A 23,733-nucleotide genomic window follows, 5' to 3' on the forward strand; every position below is an offset into this window, starting at 1 on the left:
GCTTGTTCTGCAACACTGCCCGCTTTTTCTATATGAAGCCTTCAAATGCACTAAATGCAGTAGCATCACGTAATGTTAAAGTCATAGTTGTGGGCAACACATGCCATACGAAGTAAAAAGATTTCCTGCAACTAATTAAGACTTTGCATAGAAGTAAGGGTATGATGCCAAGTCATATTAATTGTTTTTTCCCCTAGTGTAGTGCTCTAATTGCTTTAAAAATGCACCAAACATGCATGCAAAGAACTTTCACACTTTGACCAGGTTGGATGAGAACATGGCTAAATGTCAGGTGAAAGTCTTATATTCCTCATGCCTTTCTTGTTGATGAATCTAACATATGGACTACCACACAAAAGGATGATTTTATATGAAATCAAATTGTGCAGCTTGTTATAAAAGTAGGTGTCTTTTATGATAAGGTGTCAAACATGACCGCCTCTGGGAAACCACTTTCGACAACTCAGTCATCAAATTGGCTCCATGAATCATTTGCAACTACATGAAAGAAAACTTCCAATTGATAGATCTAATTGATTAATCTTATTTGTTACTTTAGATTTGATTCTTTTTTTTTTCAGCGGAATCCCATTTCACGTTGGGAGAATTGTCCACTAATGTGGCTAGGAAGATTTTATCGCTTCCTCAAGAGCCCAGAGTTGTGCAAAATATGGGCTCCAGACACGGTTGAGGTTTGTTTTGTCGGCCTCATCTTTATTCTCAAGTGCAAATCTTCACATTCCCTACTGTTGTTTACATCAAATTATGAAACTTTAGGTTCAATGTAGATTGGTGGTTAACAATTACAATTGTCAGGCATAAGTCCTTCCAGTTAGTCGAAAATTCCCATGTGAAGAACTTTGTGCATGATTTTGCGTAGTATGCACAATTAGCTCTGTGAGGTCGCATAAATAAATGTAAAATGTAAAAATTTTATGTAATCATGGTGTTGATATGCCAAACTTCCTCAACTTTCAAAACATATCGATTATGCCATTTTGTGTTGTTTGGCCTTGCCTACTATATATGCGTTTACATTGATGTAATTGCCAATTCCATCCCATCCCAAGTACCCAATATCAACCACTTCAGGGTGCTATATCAGGTGTATCTTGGTTTCAACTTTTTCAATCAGATAGGGTATAAGGCCATCATAGCAAGACCACACAAACCTTCTTTGGCATCAACGTCCCTCTTCATCTTAATGTATCCTTGGTCACCCCAATCAGTACCCCATGAATTCTTCACCAGTCAATACGTAGTAGTTAGTACCATCGTCACTTGTTCCATAGCCAACAACAGTAATGGCAACAGGGAAATAGGTTGGTTGGCTACGACTTTTAATAATAATGAGTTCTCGTTGGTACGAACATCTTCATAACCATTAATCTTTGCAGCGTACATGGTTGTTTCATTGACTTCACATGTACCATTTAGTCAACATTAGATACGAGACCTCCATTGTGCTGAATGAACTTAAAAGCATCGTCCATGTAACCACCCAAGCAGACCCAGTTCTCACCTTCGTTGTCACAGTCCAGAAGCTCTTGCTCAAATAGAGATACTAACTTATTACATGTTGTGATTTGGGTTAGCCCTTCAATTGCTGCCACTGCACGACAGAGAATGCTCAACAACTTCCTACATTCAAGAAGAAAAGAAATTAACGTAGGCAATGAAATTGAAATTGATTTATGTAAACATTATTATAGCTGAAACACAAAGGTTGCATGTGTTATAATTGCATAGGCACATGAGAATTCTAAACGTAAAAAAATAACAAATAACTTACCAAAGAAATTGTCCCTTACCACAACTTCCTTGGGTTTTGACAGGGGTTACTACACCTTCCTTTGTCCAATCCAAGCTACTGGGTACAACTGATACATTCTCATACTTTAAAGATTTTAGTTTAAGAAATCATTTTTAAAGACGTTGTTTTGAAACCGTTGTATGAGGCCTTAAATTCTTTGTTTGTTTGGTCTCCAAATTTATTTATACTTAAGAGCGTATGATCAATTTCTAGTATTCTCGGAAGAAAGAATACGTTCAACATTGTCCTTAAATTTTCATCCTTAAGTCATCATTAGGTTCTAGATTTTTTAAATGCAAGATCGAATAATTGGCTTGCCTGTGAAGGATGTTATCAAGGGCTCAAATGCTTAGAAAAAGATTTAATGTATAGAAGGCAAAACCATAAAATCTTTGACAAAAATGAAATAAAGTGTAAATAACACTATGGTATTAACGTCATTGCACATTTAACATAACTCAGGAGCTTAAATCGTTTGTAGAGAGGAGTGTTGATTAAAAAATGGAGTAGATATTCAGCCCCATCAATAGTCGTCTCAATTGTTAATGCCATAAGGTCACTTGATTGTGACTCCCACTCGTGAGGGTGATTGGTTTTCTACGGTGCTTAACTGTGTGTTAGTTTAAATGCATAGGTTCTACTGAGTTAAGAATTTCTCAGTAAGTATGTAGTAGTCAGGAAGCTCAAGAGCAGGAGGAAAGTTGTAAGTGTGGAACTTTTCAGAGCCAATGTCAAGGGAAAGAATACGACGCCTCTTACACTCATATTTCTATCTCTTATCTTGAGATTAGGATGAGAACCTCAGAAACATTGAACTTGGCCATTTAGTCTCCACTTTGTACATATGGTTGTTCATTATCTAGCTTGAAGCAGTGCTTTGCTTTAATCATTCTAGAAAGAAAGTCACCAATAGAGCATGTAAATTTATCAATTCCGTATAGTAACATGATGTTAACATGCTGCTACTGTGCTACAGACCAAGTATTGTTATCGTTCTCTTGGGACTGCACAATTTATGATAGATTACTGGTGCTTGTGGTTTGTCAAAAAGTTAAAAGTTACCTGTTATAGTATATACTCAAATTGCTAACTTAGAAAACAAAATTATATGTATATACTCAAAAATATATAATAAAATGAGGTGTTTGTATATACATAATCAATTATAGAATGAGATAGAAAAAGCTCCAAGTGAATACGGTTCTGTTATCTGAAGTCTCTTTTTTTCCTTGTGGCTGTGAAATTCAAGGCTGGCGAAGATGTGGAGTTTTCAGCCATGGCCAAAGTCGAACTGAAGAAGTTGTTTAGCAAACGAATGGTATGTTGAGTCAGCTTCTCTGAAAGTACTAGTTCATTGTCTTACTGCCTTACTCCAGACTTGGAGCAACCTAGCTGTGATGTTAGCATTATGCATAAATATATGAATAGTAAGCGAAGATTGTTTAGTCCAAAGAGGTTCTACGTGGCCTACACCTATTTTTTAGCACTCAAACACTCCAAAAAGATTCTACGTGGCCTACCTTTATTTTTTAGCAAGATTTGGTAAAAGCAAGTTATTTCACACTCAAACTCTCCAGAAGGTTCCACGTGGCATAATAGGTTTAGATAAAAGGTTATCTCTCATATTATAGTGCCACCTAGGAGAGAGAAAACTCTTTTTTAGAGGTCTCTACTTTAGTATATAGACAAAGTTTTAGACTCGGCCATATGGCTGGAATCATTTCTGAAATTCACAGCCCATAAATTTTTGTGAGGAATTCAATGACGGAAAATTATTAGCATAATTTTTTAGAATTGATTTAGCAATTAGAGTTAAAATTCACAGTCCATAAATTTTTGTGAGGAATTCAATGACGAATAATTATTAGCATAATTTTTTAGAATTGATTTAGCAATTCGAGTTGTATAAAATTTCCTTACGAGATGTTGATTGACTTATTAGAGTTGTGGTTGTATTAGGAAACTTTTTAAGATTAAGAGCTCTTATTGTATTATCTATATATATATAGATAATACAATAAGAGCTCTTAATCTTAAAAAGTTTCCTAATACAACCACATATATATATATATATATATATATATATATATATATATATAAGCTCACGTACATTCTCTTTCCTCACCATATCGCTCTATTTTGCATCTCAAGCAATATGATTGACTCCTAAAAAATTGGATGGAATAATAATTAGTGAGACCTCCCCAGATTTGTTTAAATCTCCCCAATCTATTCTTAATTTTCTATGGACTTCTCAAATTAAAAATAATAATAATAACAAATTAAATAAACCTTATACAAATTCTACCGAAAACCTAATTTTTCTCCTGAAGTTACGATTGTCTCTTATCTTCTTCCCTACCAAGCAAGAGTTCACAATAGCCCCACTACTGCATCGAGCCAAATTGGCAACCATGAGACAAAAATTGTACTCCTTAATTCAACAACCCCTTTTCTCTCCTCGCCTACGCCCATTTTCCGAATCTCACTCTCACCCTTCCATAATCCTCACAATGACCAGCAAAGACCCAAATCTTGATGCCATCTTTGACCAAAAACAAGACCTTCCATGATCCATAGGTGATTAAGCTACAAGTAGATTTAAAAGTAGATTTAAAGAATTGAAGGAGCATAGACTCCACAAAGTTCTTCAATGCGCACTAAAGGAACCCATCATCTCTCGCCCACGTCTGTCCTCATGGCTTCTGCTTCAGGTAATGGCATAACACACTCAATTGGATAAATCAAAATCTAACTTCTAAGTTTATAATATGAAGTTACGCTCTCAAAGCAACCATCGGGTACGATTTTTGTTTTCTATCTCATTCTTCTTCTTCTTATCTCTTTCCTCATCGAAGGAGAACAACTTACAAAGCTTCATGGCAAGAGGTAATTACTTCTATTCACTTATTGTACGCTTCATTATTAATTATTGTTATTATTAATATGATTACTGTTGCACAGCTTGCTCGAGTACTGATATTCAAAGCCATTGCGAACAGTTCAATTGGAGTTAAGTTTCATAGGAGACCTTAGGCATTCAACAACTCCGCAACTTTCTTCTACTCCGATTCCGTTGTCCTGCTTAAGTAATGCCTCATTTTGCACTCGCCTTTTTCTCTTTCATTAATATTTGCGTAAGGTTTCTATGAGTTTAACCTGCAGATTTGTGTACATTAACATGCATGAAAATCATAACTCCATATGGCCAATTTTATGTTTTCAATTGTTTTTGTTGGTTTCACAATATATTGAAGTCCAAAAAGATTAGGATAGTCAAGGATTTATTCAACCTGGTTGGCGTGAGGGAATAAATGTCTAGGTGCGACAGTACACCTTCATATCACTAACTTCAAGGTGAACTAATAGATGTGTATTGACTTTTATATAGCTGGTACTCTAAGAGATTGATTAACTTTATATATTATTTGGATGTGTTTGCATATAAGTTTTGGATTTATTACTATTAATTATGATTGTTGCTTGCATTTCAGGTTCAATAATATGCCAACCCTTTTTTAACTCCACTGGTTTGATATTGGTTTGAACTGCTGGTCCAGAGCACAGATAAGGGAGGGAGATGGCAGTGTCTTGGACAGTTCTTCCACTGAACATTGGGAATCTGTTACTAAAGGTGTCTCATAGTCTTATTGTTTGTTTAGTTGATTATGGTGAGATAGTGATGGTTATTGATGTTAATTTTCAGGACTTGAAAGTTAAGCGACAAATTTAGGTTCAACCGAAAGTGAAGAAAATTGTTGAAGCAGCAAATTCAGGTACCACTAATGAAGGAAGTGAATATAATTTTTTAAGTGGTTCAAAGACTTGGCTGATTTTTCATAGTGTTATCTTATGGACTGTTGTTCGGGTGCCAACATTGTATGCTGTGCAAGTTTACACACACTATTATGGTGTGGTGCATGTGGCATGATCGGTTGTCTGCATATTGTGCATGAGCTGCTTAGTGGTACAATCTGTAAATCTTGATTATCTGATCTGATTGTGGATACTTAATTAGTGGTAAGCTAGCTCAACACCTCTGGGATACATTTAAACATGAGATGTTGGATCCAAGCTTGGGTAATACATGCAGGATAACACGGTTGCTTAAATCTTTATGGTATTGATAATTACTAATGGAGAAAATATGTGAATGGAGGATGCTCGAACAAAACAAGGAAACGAAATCTGGCATGGATGCAGCGGCCAGATTCTCCGGTTCCGACACTACCATATGTTTATGAAAGATTGATTCTCAAGGCTTCCACCTGTTGTTCAAAGGCGGATCTTTTTTGGTTGGGAGGTTGGGGCAGATCTATCGAACTATCATTTTCTTTTGCTTTGTATATGCTTGCCATGTGAGATGATAATTCCTGTAATGTATACTTTCTCTATCATTTTGCAGATGTCCATTGAGATTGGTATCTTCGCTAAACTTACTGATTGAGATGGCTTCTTATTTTTTCTGAGCAATGGAGCTAATGGAAGTATAGTATTTGTTGTGATTTTCTTGTTAGAAGTATGCGTTCTAGAGAGGTTGGTATGTGATGTGACATATATGAGAATGAAGAGTGTTACTGTACAATACAACTTTGTCATTATTTGAAGGTCAAGTTTATGCTATCATCGAAGACAGTGAAAAGGTAATTTATTTTACTGCTTCCATTTGCATTTTGTACAAGTTTTTTTATTCACAAAGTTCATCAGTAATTTTTGTATGGCAAAAGTATTTTTTTTCGGATTTAATGATCAACTGCAATTTCTAAAATCTGTTGCCTCCAAATATTTCTACCAATATTTTCTTATGCTATTCGCTCTATTTCATGTAAATGTGTCATTTGCCTAATGTTTGCTTACTTCCTTACAAGGTCATTAATTAGAAACTAATTCTTGCTTTCGTGTGTGAAATTAATTAGGAGTTGGCGAAAATATTCTAATGGACAATGAGAGAAATTTCTGAACCCTCTTTTCGTTTTAGATGCAATTTCTAGCTTTATGAACTCTTCGAAATCCGCCAACCCGGTAACTTCTTTCTAATAATTTTGTTGTTCTACTTGCATTGATTTTAGACTTTCAAGCCTTTATATTTCTAAGAAGATTTCATTCCATAACAAGTGCGTTTTGATTATTTATTTATTTTTTTGAAAAAATGTGTGGTCATTTCATTTCTCTATGTGGCTCAGTAATAAAACAATGATGTTAAGCTTAGTTGGTACGAAGCAATAGGTGATTAAGATTGTGGTCATAAAACAAGCATTGATTTAAACAAATAGTGTGTTAGTATAACAAAATCCGTACCTTACATGACATAGTGGTTGCAAATAGTTTTGTGTTATTTATCATTTACCTATGTTCATGTGACTGAAATTTTAAATTTCCATTGAGTAGATAATTTTGATAGTTTTGTTTAATTTGATAGTTGAATAGCTAGCTTCATTTGCTTTAATAGCATTGGAGTCTATTTCTATAGGTGCATAGGAGCAGGGTCAAAAGTTGAATTCAGATACTTGAGAGAGGAGTTTGATAAAGGGTCTTAGGCTATTTGAAATTTTGAACTAAGTGTCTACTTTCTTTATGTTTATAGCTTTGAAACGTATAGTCCGGACGTTTTCTACTGAACCTTGAAGCCAATAGTTAGGATTGGTGTTTAATAGTTTACCATATAAGTGGTTTTTTGTTCTTTTTTGAATGGTCATATATTTGGAATTCTTTATATGCGCTTGAATAAATTACTGTTTTTGTACCATAAGTGTAGTACTAGGCATCATTTATACATGTGTTGAGGGTGCATGTCCCTTACTTCGGCCATATATTTCATTCTAAATCAAAAACAGTCTATGCCTAAGGCATATAGGTCTCTCCCGTATACTTTGGTATATGTGCTGTTAGAGTCATTTTTTGAAAATCTCAGGTATGCTTTGACTTCAATTACTTTGAGCTAAAAAATCTCTTTTTGAACGGCTTTTTTTATTTATGCTGTAAATCAGATGGCAAACAGTGCATTCCGACAAACCTAAAAATGTCTCCATGATTGTACATTTGATTCCAAGAGTTGTGTAACTGATGCGTCACATGGGACTGTTTTTATTAACTCATGCCTAACCTTGAATGACATAATGCTAATAAACACTAAGAATTAGATTAAACAATGTTTTTTACATTTTGTTAGGAAAAGTTGTCTGATATATTCTCTGACACATTTTTGAAAGCTCATGCTCTCATCTAGAGATAATTGTAGGCTGTAGTGTGGTACTAATTTAGAAAACGAATCAAGGGTATTACATAGTAAAGCTGGAAGCGGATTTCATTAGTAAGAGTTAGGCAATAGGTTTGGGCTTTTTTGGTGTGTGTAATCAAATATGAAAATTCTTTTTGGATTTTGTTATAATAGATTGGTGTAGCTTATGTGCGTGAAAGGTTTCTATGTAAATAGATGGTTGTGGGCCTATGCGCTAACTTGCGTGTTCAGGTAAGCAATACACCATTAGCCAACTTTTTTGCAACATTTCTCCAATAAAAAGGTAATCCATGCCCTCTTTCGATGTTTTCAATTGTTTGCCCATCAACAAAAAATAGAAAACCCAATAGAAGAAAAAATAGATAAACAAATAAAACCCTTCATGAGAAACCCAAAAAACTCATCTTTTCAAAAATTCAACAACTTCATTCTCTGCCTCCCTCCCTCATCTATCCAATCAATCAAGCTCTTGGTCATCTGTTGCTTCTACTTTTGCTCTGCTAATGTTTTCTTAGATGTCAAAGTTCTTATATATGCAGCATAAGCTATGGGGAATGTCATTAATACCACCATAGTAATCAAGATTTCAAACAAGGAGTAAATTTTGCAGTGGTTGGAGCTACAACACTTGATCTTGCATTCTTTGATGAGAAAGAAGTTCATGTCTACACTAACTATTCTCTTGGAGTTCAAACTGAGTGGTTCAAACAACTCTTACCTTCTCTTTGTGCTTGCTTCCTATAAGTCAAACAACTTGGAACTTTTTTTTCTTCCATCATTCCTTAACAAGTAAACAGGTTGATAGAGTTGTTGGCTGAATTTGTTATGCCGTTAAGAATATATCCAGTAGAGATATACGAAGAAGATAAAGCTAAAATGCTCTTATCATGAATTAGTCTTTATGATCTATATGACAACTTGAATAGTGATATATAGAATGGCCGAATGGGTTTGAATATTTGTATAATGAAACCAGTTAAGCACAAACAATACATTACACAATGAAAAACTTCAGTTGGTCTTCATTTCCCTATATTTTTTATGTCTACTTGATAGAAACAATTTTCCGCTGTAGTGTATATATGAAATGGTGTACAAAAGGCCTTGTGAATCCAACATTATAAACTATCACCTTAGTAAAGAGGCGTATTGCCGATTAAAGATCCTGATCATAGTGAAAATCATTTAAAGAGGCCCATTGCCCATCAATCTATGAGCTTGATGTTTAAGGCTTTGTTTTTTAGGTATGAATTTGACTATCCCATTAACGTCAACTTTTTTTTAGTGTATATGTATAATACTTATTGTAACTTATAGTGCTAGAGTACCGTTTAGATGTTTGGTGAAGATTTGAATTGCTTAATTTCTTTTTAACTACACTTGCATTCTCTTTGGAAAGATAATGTAGAGATGAAGACACTTACAAAGAATTATTTTGCTTTTTTGGGTGATTGTCTCAAATCATACATACCTTGGTTTGACAATAGCACATGTGAAGAGTCACTTATATGTGAAATTATTTGAACTTCTAATGGTGGGGAAAAGAGCTAGGGAAAGGTAATTAGGTGAGCACTTTCCCTTTTCCTTCATGGACATGATGGTTGTTTATATTTTTGTCCTTTTTAGAAGTGTTGTTTTTTCTTTTCTTTTTTCTTTTTTTGGAATCTTAGATAACCTTTGAAATGTGTATTCAATATGAATCTCATCAGGTAGAATACAAGGTCTTGATTGAGCAGTACAAACAAACAGTTAATGAAACATGGATATCTGATTACGTGGACATGATGGAAGTAGGATATGTTAAGCAGATTTTGACCTTCTTTCCCTATCAATTCTATACTTTTTTGGGGATTGGTGCTTGGTATTTTAGGTGGTTGAGTGTTTTTCTTTGGTGTCTTGAACGGTTTCGGGGATTAGGGAAAAGATCTTTCCAATGGGTGAAAACGTCCGTAAGAGAAAGAGAAAGATCTTTCCAATGGGTGAAGTAGGAATTGGGGAATATCGAGACTTTTCATTATATGTGCTTGAATGTGGCTCTAAGTTGTTTCCTTTCCAAATATAATAAATTAGAATAAAATGATGAGTCACAGTGGCGAACCCATGATTCAGGTGACTAATAATTTTGTATGGAATTGCATATGAAATTCATTGAATTTGTGGGCGTTAAGATACTGTTTTTTTTTTTTTTTTTTTTATTTATTTATTTGCACGTTGGTAGAAAAGAGGCAAATTTCCTTATTTTATGACCATGTATAAGAGTATGCTTGAATAAAATGTTTGAAAAAGTACGTCTATAATATTAAGAAAGTGTTCGATTGAGGATCATTGTTCTAAAAATGCTAGAGACTAGGGAGTAGGGCAGGGATTGGGTCGGGTTCGGGTTGGATATGGCTATATCCGAATCCGAATAGTTTCATAATATCCGAACCCAAACCCGACTAACCCGATCGGATAACACTAAAAATTCAAAAAAAAGCCCAAAAAATATATCCGAACCCGACCCGAATAAGTAAACGGATACAAAAATCGACCCAAACCCGAACTATTCGGGTTCGGGTCGGGTCGGATTCGGGTCAAACCCGACTCGATTCCCTGCCCTACTAGGGAGGATCAAGTGTTATACTATAAAGTAAATAGATATACAAAATGGACAAATGGACAATAATGCACCTATGTTAAGCAAGTTAACGTTTGTATTTGGACTTGGTAGCACTAAGGAAAGGTACAATACTCTATTTCTTTTATTATGTAAATGAGAAATTTCTTTTCATGGAATAATTGGTTGTAGTTTTGAAATACTAGGGATACTCTATATTGGTGCGATGTTGTTTTTTTATATCGGTGCAGTTGTCCCTCGAACAGTCATCACAGACTTATGGGATAGTTGATCTTTCATGAAGTTAAAGAAATTGATATTGTTTATTTATTACTTGATAAACACCAAAAACTGTAATATTATACCCCGAGAGACATAACATTTTGGTCAATTATGTGTTTAATAATCATGAAATAATTATATTTTCGTACTTTTGCAGGTTTTCGCAGTTAACGTGAATATGATAATAAAACATGCATCGAAGTACGGAAATACTGGAATTCTTGAAGTGTTCCCACTCAGCCCCAGTGAAGCCCAACAAAGCCTGACTAGAGTCGAAGTTTCTAAAGGAACAAAACCAGTGCAGAACGGGTCCACATGTAAAGAAGTAGCAAACTTCAGAAGCTCACATCTTTCAAACCTGGACACCGACTTCGGCTAGTGAACTGGCAGAGCAACCAGGGCGACGAACTCTACGCAAAGACAGAAAGTTGTAAAAATGCCAAAATCGGCGCCGCCACTAGCATAGGCAGGTGGCAAGTGATGGTCACAATTTTGTGCCACCTTGCAATAGGAAAATACACGTACCAATTCAATGTTTTGAATTGAATTGGGCAAAAGGACAAAACATAAGGTTTAGTTTGATATGGGACAAGAAGACAAAAAACCGAATTAAAATAGGTCAAGACTTTCAAAGTTTTGAAGGTATCAATTTGAGAAAAGGCCAAGACTTAAATGAGGGGGCTTCACGAGAGGAGACCAGCTTATATATATGAGGGGGGGGACCTTACCTTTGTTAGTTTATATACTCTCCCGTTTTTTAGTTTAGTTTTAGCCTACATAGTATAGACTATAGTCTGTAGCTTTCATTCCAGTACATAGTTTACATTCCGTCATTTTCCCTTCCAGCAGCTTCAGTACTGTAAGTCTTCTTTCTTAATAAAAGTCATTTCTTTTCAAGTTTAATTTTTGTTCTACATTTACTTATTTATTGTATACAGCAAGTTCATTTAATCATCTAATGACCATGAGCTAACCCCCCCCCTTCAAGGGGAGGGTTATAATGCTTGTGTGAAGATCCGGATTGACGCTTTTATGTTCCAGAATCACTACTTAGGAGTTAGGTGTAGATTATACATCCGGTCCCAAAATGATTGAGATTATACAAGTTTGGAGTGCTGATGCTCCAGAATAGTCTCGCGAGAGACCCAAAATGTCTCGCGCGCGACTTTATGGTGTCAGACAGCTCTTTGATTTGTCCAGCTGATGTAGAATCGAACCAGGAGCTGAAATGATATTCCAGAGATGGAATATTAGTTCAACTCCTTATGCTAGTGAGATGAGCTCAGAGATGCGTACATCTCGCTAGGGATCGATACTCGACGTCGTCTCGGGTTTGTCTATGAACTCGAGAGAGATTAGAGCTGTAGTGATGTGGTAGTAGAACTGTTGAAACTGATTCTTGCACGAGTACGGATAACCCTTTCCCTGTTTCTATATCTTTATTTATTTACGTCAAAATCATTGTTATTAATTTACGTTACTTGCATTTACTGTTAATTTACTTAAACCAACTAAATAACCTAAAATCCTACTCACCAAAAGTTGTAAATCCAGTTGTAAACCTTGGTGAGCCCTAAGGTATGGACGATCCCTTACTTAACCTATCCTACCAAACCCACGTGAGTAAGGTAACTTGAGTAAACGGACGATTAACGGACTTTAGACTTTGGACTTTGGACTGTAAACTTCGGACTTAAGTACATCCAAACGTGAAATTAACGTTTATCAAATGGTGCCGCTGCACGTCAAAGGACTTTGGACATTTAACATAATAATTGGAATACATCACATAAAAACCCCCTCTCCTACCCCCTCATATTTTTGATTTCCATTTCTTTTGCGATACTAACGTGTTACGGACCTGCTTGTCCCAACTTTTTTTTTTCTACTAACAGATATCTGTGAACCAAATCTTGTTTATTTTTATTAGCACAGTCTAAGTATGTCGTAGGAAGTTGCAGTACTGAACTAATAAAAGAGTCTCAGACGAGACTATATTAGTAGCGCGCGAGACTAACCTGGAGTATCAACACTCTGGTTTTCAGGTACAAGCCACTTTCTTTCTCAGTACTATTTTGGACTCTCTAGTCATGTTTATCCACCATCCAGTAAGTTCACGAGCTCGGGAGTTAATTAGATCGTTATATGAGGAATCGTTGGACGTCAGGTTTCGAATTCTTAAACTCCTTAAACTTTGTCAAGGATATTATTTGATTGATTGTTATAACCTGTTTTACCTCACATATTTGTGTGTTGGCATGAGAACTCTTTGCATGTAAATGTGGTTCGTCATTACATATTCACGTTAATACGATTAATATGATTCGAATATATTTGGATGTCTGCGTAATTTCAAACCACCTACTTAGAATATTTTTGTATGTGTATGTTACATCAATTCACGTACGCGGTATTCATTTGCATTAGTTCGTTCTCGACATTCCCCTAGCTCGCATATAGTTGCACGTATCGGTAGATATAGATTATTGCATGCGTAGGACATATTTCTATTCACATATAAGTAATATAGAGTTACATGTGTAGACTTCCTATGTAAAACTAGCATGTGTTAATTGTATGTTTAGTTTTCTATTTTCGCATCTCTCGTCTTTAATTGCATGTTTCGTAATCACGTCTCCATAATACATTAATTACGTAAACACAAAATATTAAAAAAAATAAAAATAAAAAAAATAAATAATAAATAATAATAATAATAATAATAAAATCTAAAAAAAAAAAAATAATATAATCATCTTAATAATACCCCACATAATACACCATCATAAATCATCATCATATTCCATCAGTGTTTAGGAAACTTGATAGATTGAGGTTGCCTAATTAAGGAATGTGCTAGCACGAACAACCTCCCTCAATTCTCTCAGGTGACCTGGCTGCTGGAGTATTCACACGTTATCCTAGCTTACCTGCTCAAGTTAGCAACAGCTCAGGAAGACGTGCTTCACCTCCATTCTTCTTTAATTCTAAATCTTCATGTCATAATTCATTCCTTATTAGCCTAAAATTAAAACTTTGTCTCTATATATATATTATAGCTCTCCCCTCCTCAATTGAGGAAGCACAGCTAGAGTGTCCACGTGTCCAGACTAATTACGATAAATCCGGAGTAAAACTTGCCGATAGAAAAACTGCTCTAACTCAAACTTAAAATGGAAACCCAACAAAACCCACGACTCTCATACGAACTGATCTCTCTCTTCTCTCCCACCCAACCTAAATCGCCATCTATTAATTAATGTCAATCGTATATCAAAGTGAGAATAGTTATTTGATGCTCCTTTTACCGGGTTGTTCTCAAAAACCCCTTTTTTCTCCCATCAATGCAAGAAGATTTGTACAATTGCAGACTTTTGATTAAAGAGAATCTGCTTCGATGTTATAATTCCAATCTCAAGTCGCAGTATGCAGTCCTACTTGAAATTTTATAATTTGTTCCTGATGCAGTATCCACTCCTAATTTTAGGATAAAAAGAGATTATTGTGCAGACACAAGATTGGAATTTTACAATTTGTTCCTGATGCAGCATCCACTCCTACTTCCCAAGAGAATATGATAAATTGTCTTGGTCATTCTACTCATATATTCTTCAGGTATAATTCTACTCATACCAAGTTTTTTCTTTCAATAAGCGCCTATGCTATTAGCTAGCGGTGACACTTAATTCAATTGATTGATGCTCGACTAAATGCATCACTTTGTTACAACAGATTTGGCACCATCGTTGTCAATGAAAAACTTTTGAAGTAGTCGACCCGCACGAAGGAAGACTGATGTATCATGTGAAAATAGAAACACGTAAGCTGATGAGGTATTTCCGACTTAACCAAGATATGTGTCATATACGGTTCATTTTTCTTTTTCCTGGATAGAAAAAATAAATAAATAAAACAATAAATAAACAAATGAAAGGGAGACAAGTCATTACAAGATAAGTTTTGCTATTGACCAGCATGATTGTGTACTTCTTCGTCTCATTGAGATCCATCTCTGTTGCAGCAGGCTGATGTGCGCGGTTATCAGGTTAGGAAAAAGTACAAGGTAATTATATGGGCTGTTGGTGTTCTAGATAAGGTTGTATTGTGATGGCGCCGTAGAGTAGTGGGTTTACGAGGATACCGTCCAGAGTCAGAATGCATTGAAGAAAACGAAGATGAGGACATCACCAGGATTTCCAGGAAACAAAAAGTAGACACTAAGCTCTATCTCGCATTAACTCTTCCGCTGTGTTACATTCGGTGCAATTTAAATTATATCCTTTACAAATATATACATGCATATATGCGTGAATATCATATCATATATGCACATATATAGTTGGATGCTTGGAATACAGTTTGTACCTGTAAATCCCTTCATTACTTCTTTTCTCGACCTACTTCTTCATTTTCTAACGAAAATCTTTCACTTTACTGTTATAAGTAGAAAAAAAAAGAACAACTTAATAATGCAGCAGAGGGCCTGCCACCTAAGAATTAGAACAAAATGTATATATCTATAAAACTCTGAACTAATTGAGCTGTTAATCAAGAAGATGATTGATTTTGCTTTGAACTTCCTTGCCAATTACAAGATAGGAGTACTCTATGTTGATTCTCTTTTTCTTTTATCTGATATTTGCTTTCCAAATTATGTTCTGTTTTGCTAATCAACTCCAGTGCAAGCAATAGATGCTAACAGTTCATGGCATGATTTTAGCTTCAAATACATGGATATCTCCAAGTTTGGGTGGTAAGGGACCAGATGCACGGGAAGCACATATATTTGCACTTATTGGGAAACACCTATTTATATTTGGTGGCTCGCGGAAAATCTCCGGATAATTCAAATGAAGTTTATTACAATGATCTTTACATATTAGATACAGGTAAGATTATTTTTTTTTTGAAGTTACTCTATAGATCAAGAAGAAGAATTGAAAGAGGAAGTAAATTCCCCCCCCCTATCCAAGATTCTTTTGGATAGGCACAACTGTTGTTTATTAGGAAGAATATGCTAATATGAGTTGTATATATCAATCGCTCATTTTTCAGATGCAATGTAAGTGTTGTTTCTTTTTATACTAATTTATGAAATTTTCTTTTTAAAAGTCAATATGGTTGAGTCTCCCCGATGCTCGCCCGAGAATACTGAGACGATACTTGAAGGCTATCGCCAGCCTAAGGTAAACTACGCCATTTACAGCTGTACGTAGACCAAGTTAAAATTTAAACAAATGAAAGGGAGACAAGTCATTGCAAGATAAGTTTTGGTATTCACCAGCATGATTGTCGAGTGTTTCTCGATTTACCCACCAGAAATATTTTTGTAATGCTTGGTGAAATTAAAATGACATGTAAAGTTTTATGGATCTCACGGTTCTTCCTTTCGAATTTTGCAGGGTCAAATGCTAACATTAGTTGAATATATGGTGCTTCTGTATCGTGCATTTCTTCCAACTCCTGTCTGGTATTGGTTCTTCTTAAACAAAGAGTACAGAAGCCTTTTTTCATCACTAACCACAGGGTTGTACCTCACTTTCAAACTTACGTCAGTTGTTCAAAAGGTACAATTATTTATTTTGTTTTGAAGACCCATGTAGGACTTTATGGTAAAGCCAAATACTAATTTAGTAGGTTTGATTTGTCATGGCAGGTCCAATCCTTTTCAACTGCGTTGAAAGCATTGTCACACAAAGAGGTTCATTATGGGTCTTATGCCACTTCGATCAGTCGGCTTCCTAGCTTGCATAGATTGTGGCTCCTAATGAAAACAATTTTCCTTTTCAAATGTCGTTAGTTAGAATTTCAAATTGTGAGGTTATAAGATTTTTCTTCTAATTCTTTCCCTGTGGCATTGTCTTATATTTGCCTTGAAGTAACTAATTAGAACATTCTTTTTTTGTAAAATGGTTGTAGTTTTACTTTTCATATATATGTAGTAGATTAAGTTGATATATTCTCTAATTTTCTTTTTGTTGCTTCTGCAGTTATTAGTGGACACTCAACTATTCTCTGCTCTATCAGACTCCCGTCTATCCTTCTATGAGCACGAGCATTTCTAACTTAAACACACCTTATTTATATTGTCATGGAAAGTTTTAAGGTAAACCTGATTGGTTTTGACTAGAATAACCAAATAAGCTATTTCAAGGTCCGTGTCAGTCCGGTGTCCAGGGTACTTTCTTGAGGTGAACTCTCTGCGTCTGAATACAGGGATGCACCACCACAAGAAATAGTTGAAGCTGGGATATAATATCCAAATACCTGATAATTGCTATCTGTGCTATCAGATTCTTCAGAGCAAGAATCATAATGTCTTCCATTGTCAAAATCCCAGTATCTCTACAATAGAAGTGCAAATTGCACAGTTAGAAAGCAAAATAAAAGTATAAAAAAAAATATGGAGGAACAGTTAAAAGCAAGTAATACATATTGGATATAAATTTTTCACAATGTATCTATGCGAGTATCCTACTTCCTTTTTTCCTTGAACCAGTGAGTGCAACTTAGAGCTAACCTGCCCATATTTTGGTATTGAAAGAATGTATGTACTACAGCCAGCAGAATTTACTGAAGATCTACATTGTGATTGCTCCAAGCTGTATCACTACCGTATAGGTAACAACATCAAAATCTGGAACCTACCAAAAGACAGATTTCCCTTAACTTAGAGCGTTTTCATGTAAAAGTGGTAACAGAAATCATATCGAATACATAATTAATCATCGAATACATAATTACCACTTCACACTGAACTTTTTGTGAAGGTTCTTACATTTAAATCTTTAGATCTGGCTTTCTTTGAGAGGTAACGAATACACAAACAAACTCTTCAGCAGTATCGTTTCTCAACAACATCTGACGGGGAGAAGAGATCGATACCAGTCAATCCCAAGACTTGGCAGATCTAGAGACGGGGAAAGGAGAAAAAGTTAGAAAAGACTTCAATTAATCACTGGAAGATTTTTAACATATATAAAAATGAGGTTAAATGGACCATTTTGGCAATTTAGATTTCTCATTCTTCATTCCTTATAAGGTTGGTTAAGGTAATGAGATATTCAAGCTAAACTGGAACAATATAAAGTTAGAGTAAGAAAATCATTTCTTTTCCTCAATTTAGTCTTATATAAAACATTGAAACCTATCGAACTCAAAGTACTGAAGTTTGTAACAAGTCAAAGAGTAGACTATACAAGCCATAGACAGAATAGCAAGGAGGATATTGTTATTCGACACCATATTTATGGTCGTCTAAGATGAGTCAATAAATAATGGGAGGCTGATCATTGACACCATTGGGATTGAGGAATACATGTTGTCTCTATACAGTATCAATAGCAACAATCTCATAAACCGCAATCTGAGGCTGCTGATCGAACAGGGGACGATGTGCATCTGCAGAAGTCCCAAATGGTTTTTGTACCATAAGTAATACAAATGATTAGGCTCCCAACCCTCTGCCTCCTTTACTTTTAGCCTTCATCCCAGTTTTAAGGGATTATGGAAATATAGAATCAATTTTGTAATTATATAATTTATATAAATGTACTAAGTTTGTTGCCCCTCCTCTTTTTGGCAGTTGCTTACAAGTCCTTTGTTATAAGAAACTATATGTTTTAATTCAGTTATCATACATCATCAAATAAGGACTAATTTATTGCCATGGAAAAGCATACAAGGCTTATTCAGGATGTGTATTTTGTGCATTGCATACAGATGATCATAATGCTAAATTTAGAGACTTCCAACATTTTTGTTTGTTGCAAATATAACTGCATACCCAGTCCAGGTGTTACATACCAGTAGATTTGTTCTCAGTAGCCCAATATCATTCTCTCATAACTAGATTGAAGCAATACTACGTGAGAGCTATTTCAACTTAAGTTACTTCAGCATCTCTTTCTCCTAGCTTATATACTGTCAATTCAAGTGTTTTACAACGCTTGATTGGATATTGATAAGGGAATACTAGCCTGTTAAATAGAAGACATTAATGTGTACACTAATTAGAAAACTAAAAACTAACCCTAACAGACCAGCAAATTAGAAAGTTGAAGCCACAATTCGACATCAAGCACAAATATTGGTTTAAGGTGAAAATATTAACAATTGAAAGAAAATAGTTTGTCACTAATTGGTGTACACTACGAAGTTACAACTTCAAATATGAAGAAAAAACATCCAAATTTATAGCGGAAGCATTCAGTGAAGGTCAACCATACCATCGCGAAATAAACATGCAGAAGATGATATCAACCAAAACTATAAATCATATATATATAAGCAACCATTCATATAATTTCGGACAACCGGAGGTAGCCAGTACATATCTACACAACTGTAATATTTTAATGAAATAACTTCAGTTACTACAATTCACTTTATGCTCAGTGCAAGTGATATATATAGTTAAACAGGGAAAAACATATGACTAGGCTATCACATTCCATCTCTCTATTTAGCACTATTTTCCATGAACACAGGGTCATGTCAACATTTGAACACCTTGCAGACCATCAACCACAGTATAACAATGACGATAAGGACAACCCCTCCCACCATCAGTTTCATTTGAAGGTTCTCCAACCACATCTTTCGCCGAAGTTGCCTGCCCTGCCTCTGGAAGCTATTAGCCTAGAGACCAAGACAGAGAACCCAAAATAATTAAACACATCATATCACCCATGTCAAACTCTCCAATCCAAAGAAATTCTAGGTATGGACAACCAAAAACACAATAGGGTATGACTCACAATTTCAAGAAATAGTTTATTCGGTTAAAAGTATGTCAACTGCTTCAACAATAGAAATAGCAGTGCACTTGGTTGATGGTGAAAACAACAACGGGCATGCAGTGCAAAAGGCTCAGTTTCACATTTGGGAGCCAGAGCTTGAGTACATGAATAAGGCCGAGACAAAGAACTTAGTTATAGTTAGAGCATCTTTAGGAGTGATATCAACCTAGCACCAAACACCAAATTTCCAACAATTTGGTGTTTTTTCAACTTCAGGAGAGCTACATGTTGATGAAAACACCAAACTAAACACCAAATTGGCCAATATTTGATTCCAGGTTTGATGTTGTATCAAATCACTTATGCGGTTTTAGAAAAACCGCGCGGTTTTGGCAAAACCGCGTGGGCTTGGGCTGCTAAATGGGCTTCTATGGCGCGGTTTTGCCAACACCGCGTGGGCTTGGGCTAGATTGTGGGCTTCAATCACGCGGTTTTTGAAAAACCGCGCGATCATGGCATACATAGGAGCAATTAATTGGGCTTCACTGGCGCGGGGTTGGAAAAACCGCGTGGGCTATATGGTGCGGTTTATCCAAAACCGCGTAGTTGTTTGGTGAAAATTTGATGTTGCTCCTAAAGTTGCTTGGTGTTTTTTTGGTTCAAAATTTTGGTGTTTTTTTGGTAGCTCTCCTAAAGATGCTCTTAGTGAACAATGCAACATGGAGTCGGTCAATATACTATATGATCCAGTCCCTCCCACTCATGCAAAGCACATCCTGCCTTTTGACGATGATATTGTTGAAGCCATTGAGATAGTATTGGAGAATTCAAATGAACCTAAATACCTCCCTTCATTGTTAACAAACTCAATTACCCCAGCTTTATGCAAAGAAGTCCTTGCATGAATTGTGTCCCTTTTGGCAAACTTCGGGGTATCCTTGGAATTATATCTCCTATCTGCATCAGTTTTTGGTAGTTCCTGTAGTGGAGGGAATATATCCATATATCCTAATGTAGCCTCTCCTTTATTGTCAGGCTCTGAACACTGACACACGCGACAAATTGGTAAACCACCGTCCTTATACGTACTGTCATGTGCTGCCTTGATAAGCTGCTACACTTTCAGTCTTGATGGTTGAGGGCAAACCATCATTAGTAGTAAGTCCATCATTTGTAGTCTGTAGCTCAACTTCCTTAAGGCTCATATCATCAGATTAGATGTGAGCTGATATAAAATCTCCGAACTTGATTTTCTATAACACTGCTAACATATTTAGTGTTTTCTATGACACGAAACAATGTCCCTGCTACTGAAATCAGCAGTAACTTTTAATTAGAGCAATAAAAAAATGCTTAAAAGTTATGAAACCTCAAATGCATATGATTGAACTTGAAACAAAATAAGATTAAACCTCAAATACTCTATTTTCAAGTAAACCAAATCATCGGTTCTGGCAATGAATCGAGATATCACCTTTACGACATGTAATCTCTAAATTTAGAATAATCAAGAGTATATGAACAATTAAATGAAAGAATAGGAAGTAAATGGAAATAACTTACCTTTGAGTTGGTTGGAGAAAATGTTTGAGATAGGTTTCGGTGATCAATGTACTACTCTCTCAATTTACGTCTAAATAACAGGTCTAAAATTGTACACACACAATATGGACTAGAAACTTGGATCAACAAAATAGTGTTACAAAGTCTTTAAATTAACAGATAATTAAATCATTATTTCCTTCTACACAAGTGCATGAAGGAGAGTTAAGGTCTTCTACTACTCTATACTGACTATTGACCATAACCTCCGGTAGAGTGGAAAAGTGGCAGTGTTGCACTATGATTGGATATCAATAAGGGAATACTACCCTATTAAACATAAGACATTAATGTGTACACTAATTAGAAACCTAAAAACCCAAACTAACATACGAGCAAATTTCAAAGTTGAAGCCAGAAAAATGATTAATGCAACAACTTTTTAGTTATTACCTACCATATCTAGGAAAGCTAAGACCTAATAAACTAAGATACTTCTAAGGTAGCTTTACCAATAAAGGAGACTTAGTCACCACAGTTGGTGTAGGTGGTGGCCTAAAATAGGAACTTTTTCCCACGTTCAACGGCTTCACTATTGGAGGTGTCTTAGATACTGAGGCAGTGTTGCACTATGATTACTCTAGGGATCCCTTAAACTAACATAGTCCGGTCCAAGATTTTAGATTATTCCAGAAGACAACACAACATATGAAGTATGTAACTTGGTCATGGGCATTTCTAGAAATTATGAATAGGTAGACTAGCCATCTCTTTTTAGAACTATCTATATTGGTTCTGTAATAAGCCTAAACATACACAACATATGTTGTACGTTGATAAGGTTAGCGAACTAGGAAGCAAGGATGAAAATTTCATAAATGAATGTCAGATGCAATTGGATGAGTATTGTCAGAACATTGGGTACACTGGAGGATACACCTAAAGCTTGCCCACGTTCGACGGCTTCACTATTTGAAGTGATGCAAAAATACTAGAGTTAGTGGACACAACTTCAATAAAAGATGTTTGGGCACATATATTGTGGCTTCGCCACGGGAGGCTTCATGGGCACATGGGGTGGTGTCACTATAGCATACTTCAGTACATGCATGAGGCAACATGACGATGACGATGGGTTGCTTTGGCACATAGAGTTCATGTCAGAATGAAGTGAAAGAGCAACATAAAAAATAAAAACATGATCATATATTAATTAAACTGTAAACAAAGCAAAAAATATATGTGATAAAACAAAATTACCTATCAACAACTTCTTCTTCATCTTTTTTTAGTCTTCACATTCCGACCACTACAACTTCTTTCATCATAAAGTTCTTCAATGTTTTTGGTTTTAAAATGATGAAGTTCTTCCTTCCTAATAACTTCAACCAAAAAATTCACACATTACAGAAAACTGATTCAATCAAAATTCTTATCATAATAATTTTGTATGTTCTCCACTCGAACTTTTTTGGAAAACAACATTATAGCAAGAAAGCTAACACAATCACTTTAAGAAAAAAAAAATAGTAATGTTATAACTAAAATTATTCAAATTATAAAATTAGATTTTTAAAAAAAAATACATACTCATTCAATTGGCTTCTCATACTTAGAACCAACTTTTGAGTTTCACTATTTATATATCGACATCAATCACCACGCTTTAATCGATATTCAAAATAATCAAACACATAAATCCTTTCTCTGTTATCAAAAGCATACTTATTTGCCAGCCAGATATCTTTTGGACAATTAAAAAAACATCATAAATTTACAAGCACAATCCCTACAAAACAAAAAAATTGAGACAAATACATTACTAAAAAATGAAAATTTACTTCAGTATAAACTTTGATAAAAATAAACAGATAAAAAAAAAAAAATCAGCTTACTCTTCCATTGAGAAAAATATTCCAAGAATACCTATAAAACAATAAAAAAAAAAATACATAAAATCAACTTACTCTTCATTCTACACATATGCATTTATATTAATCAAGCATAACTAGAGAGATAAACTTATTGCCATAACCAAATATACTACTCTATCATAAATGGAATGATAATTACGTGTATGACTTTCTGTAGTACAATATATGTTGTAAAAGTTTAGACTGATTATGAATACTATATTTTAAACAATTATAGTTCAATGCATGCGTAATCCAGATTAACCAATGGCCAAAAGGACATACATTTGGAATCATGAAACCAACTATACGTCTATATGTCTGCTGCTAGAATTAGAAATGAATTTCAGCTAACATGCATGCTTAATAAAGAAGAATATCAGTAAGCCCATGTGAGACTAAATGATTGATATATACACCATAACAAAAAGTTAATTAAATTTGCATTTTTAGCTATTTTGGCGTGGTTTATCCAAAACAGCGTAATTTGGTGTCGAATTTTTGATGTCTGGGCTGAAGTTGTTTGGTGTTTAATTGTTTGGTAAAAAAATTTGGTGTTTTTCAAATCTTACCATTAAAGATGCTCTCAGGCAGGTGTTAAGAATACC

General features: G+C 35.1%; 2 long non-coding RNA genes across 2 annotated transcripts; both read left to right on the forward strand.

The window, feature by feature from the left end:
• The first annotated feature begins 4,775 nt into the window (after window positions 1-4,775).
• Window positions 4,776-6,788, forward strand: LOC147476828 (uncharacterized). Its single transcript, XR_015209544.1, has 5 exons — window positions 4,776-4,902; window positions 5,308-5,833; window positions 5,907-6,116; window positions 6,219-6,456; window positions 6,730-6,788. It is a non-coding gene; the product is annotated as an uncharacterized LOC147476828 (long non-coding RNA).
• Window positions 6,789-14,647: 7,859 nt separating this feature from the next.
• Window positions 14,648-15,754, forward strand: LOC147476829 (uncharacterized). Its single transcript, XR_015209557.1, has 3 exons — window positions 14,648-14,762; window positions 14,954-15,139; window positions 15,650-15,754. It is a non-coding gene; the product is annotated as an uncharacterized LOC147476829 (long non-coding RNA).
• Window positions 15,755-23,733: the final 7,979 nt, after the last annotated feature.

Source organism: Coptis chinensis, chromosome 9, assembly GCF_015680905.1.
Source record: "Coptis chinensis isolate HL-2020 chromosome 9, ASM1568090v1, whole genome shotgun sequence".
In the NCBI taxonomy this organism is placed as follows: Eukaryota; Viridiplantae; Streptophyta; class Magnoliopsida; order Ranunculales; family Ranunculaceae; genus Coptis; species Coptis chinensis.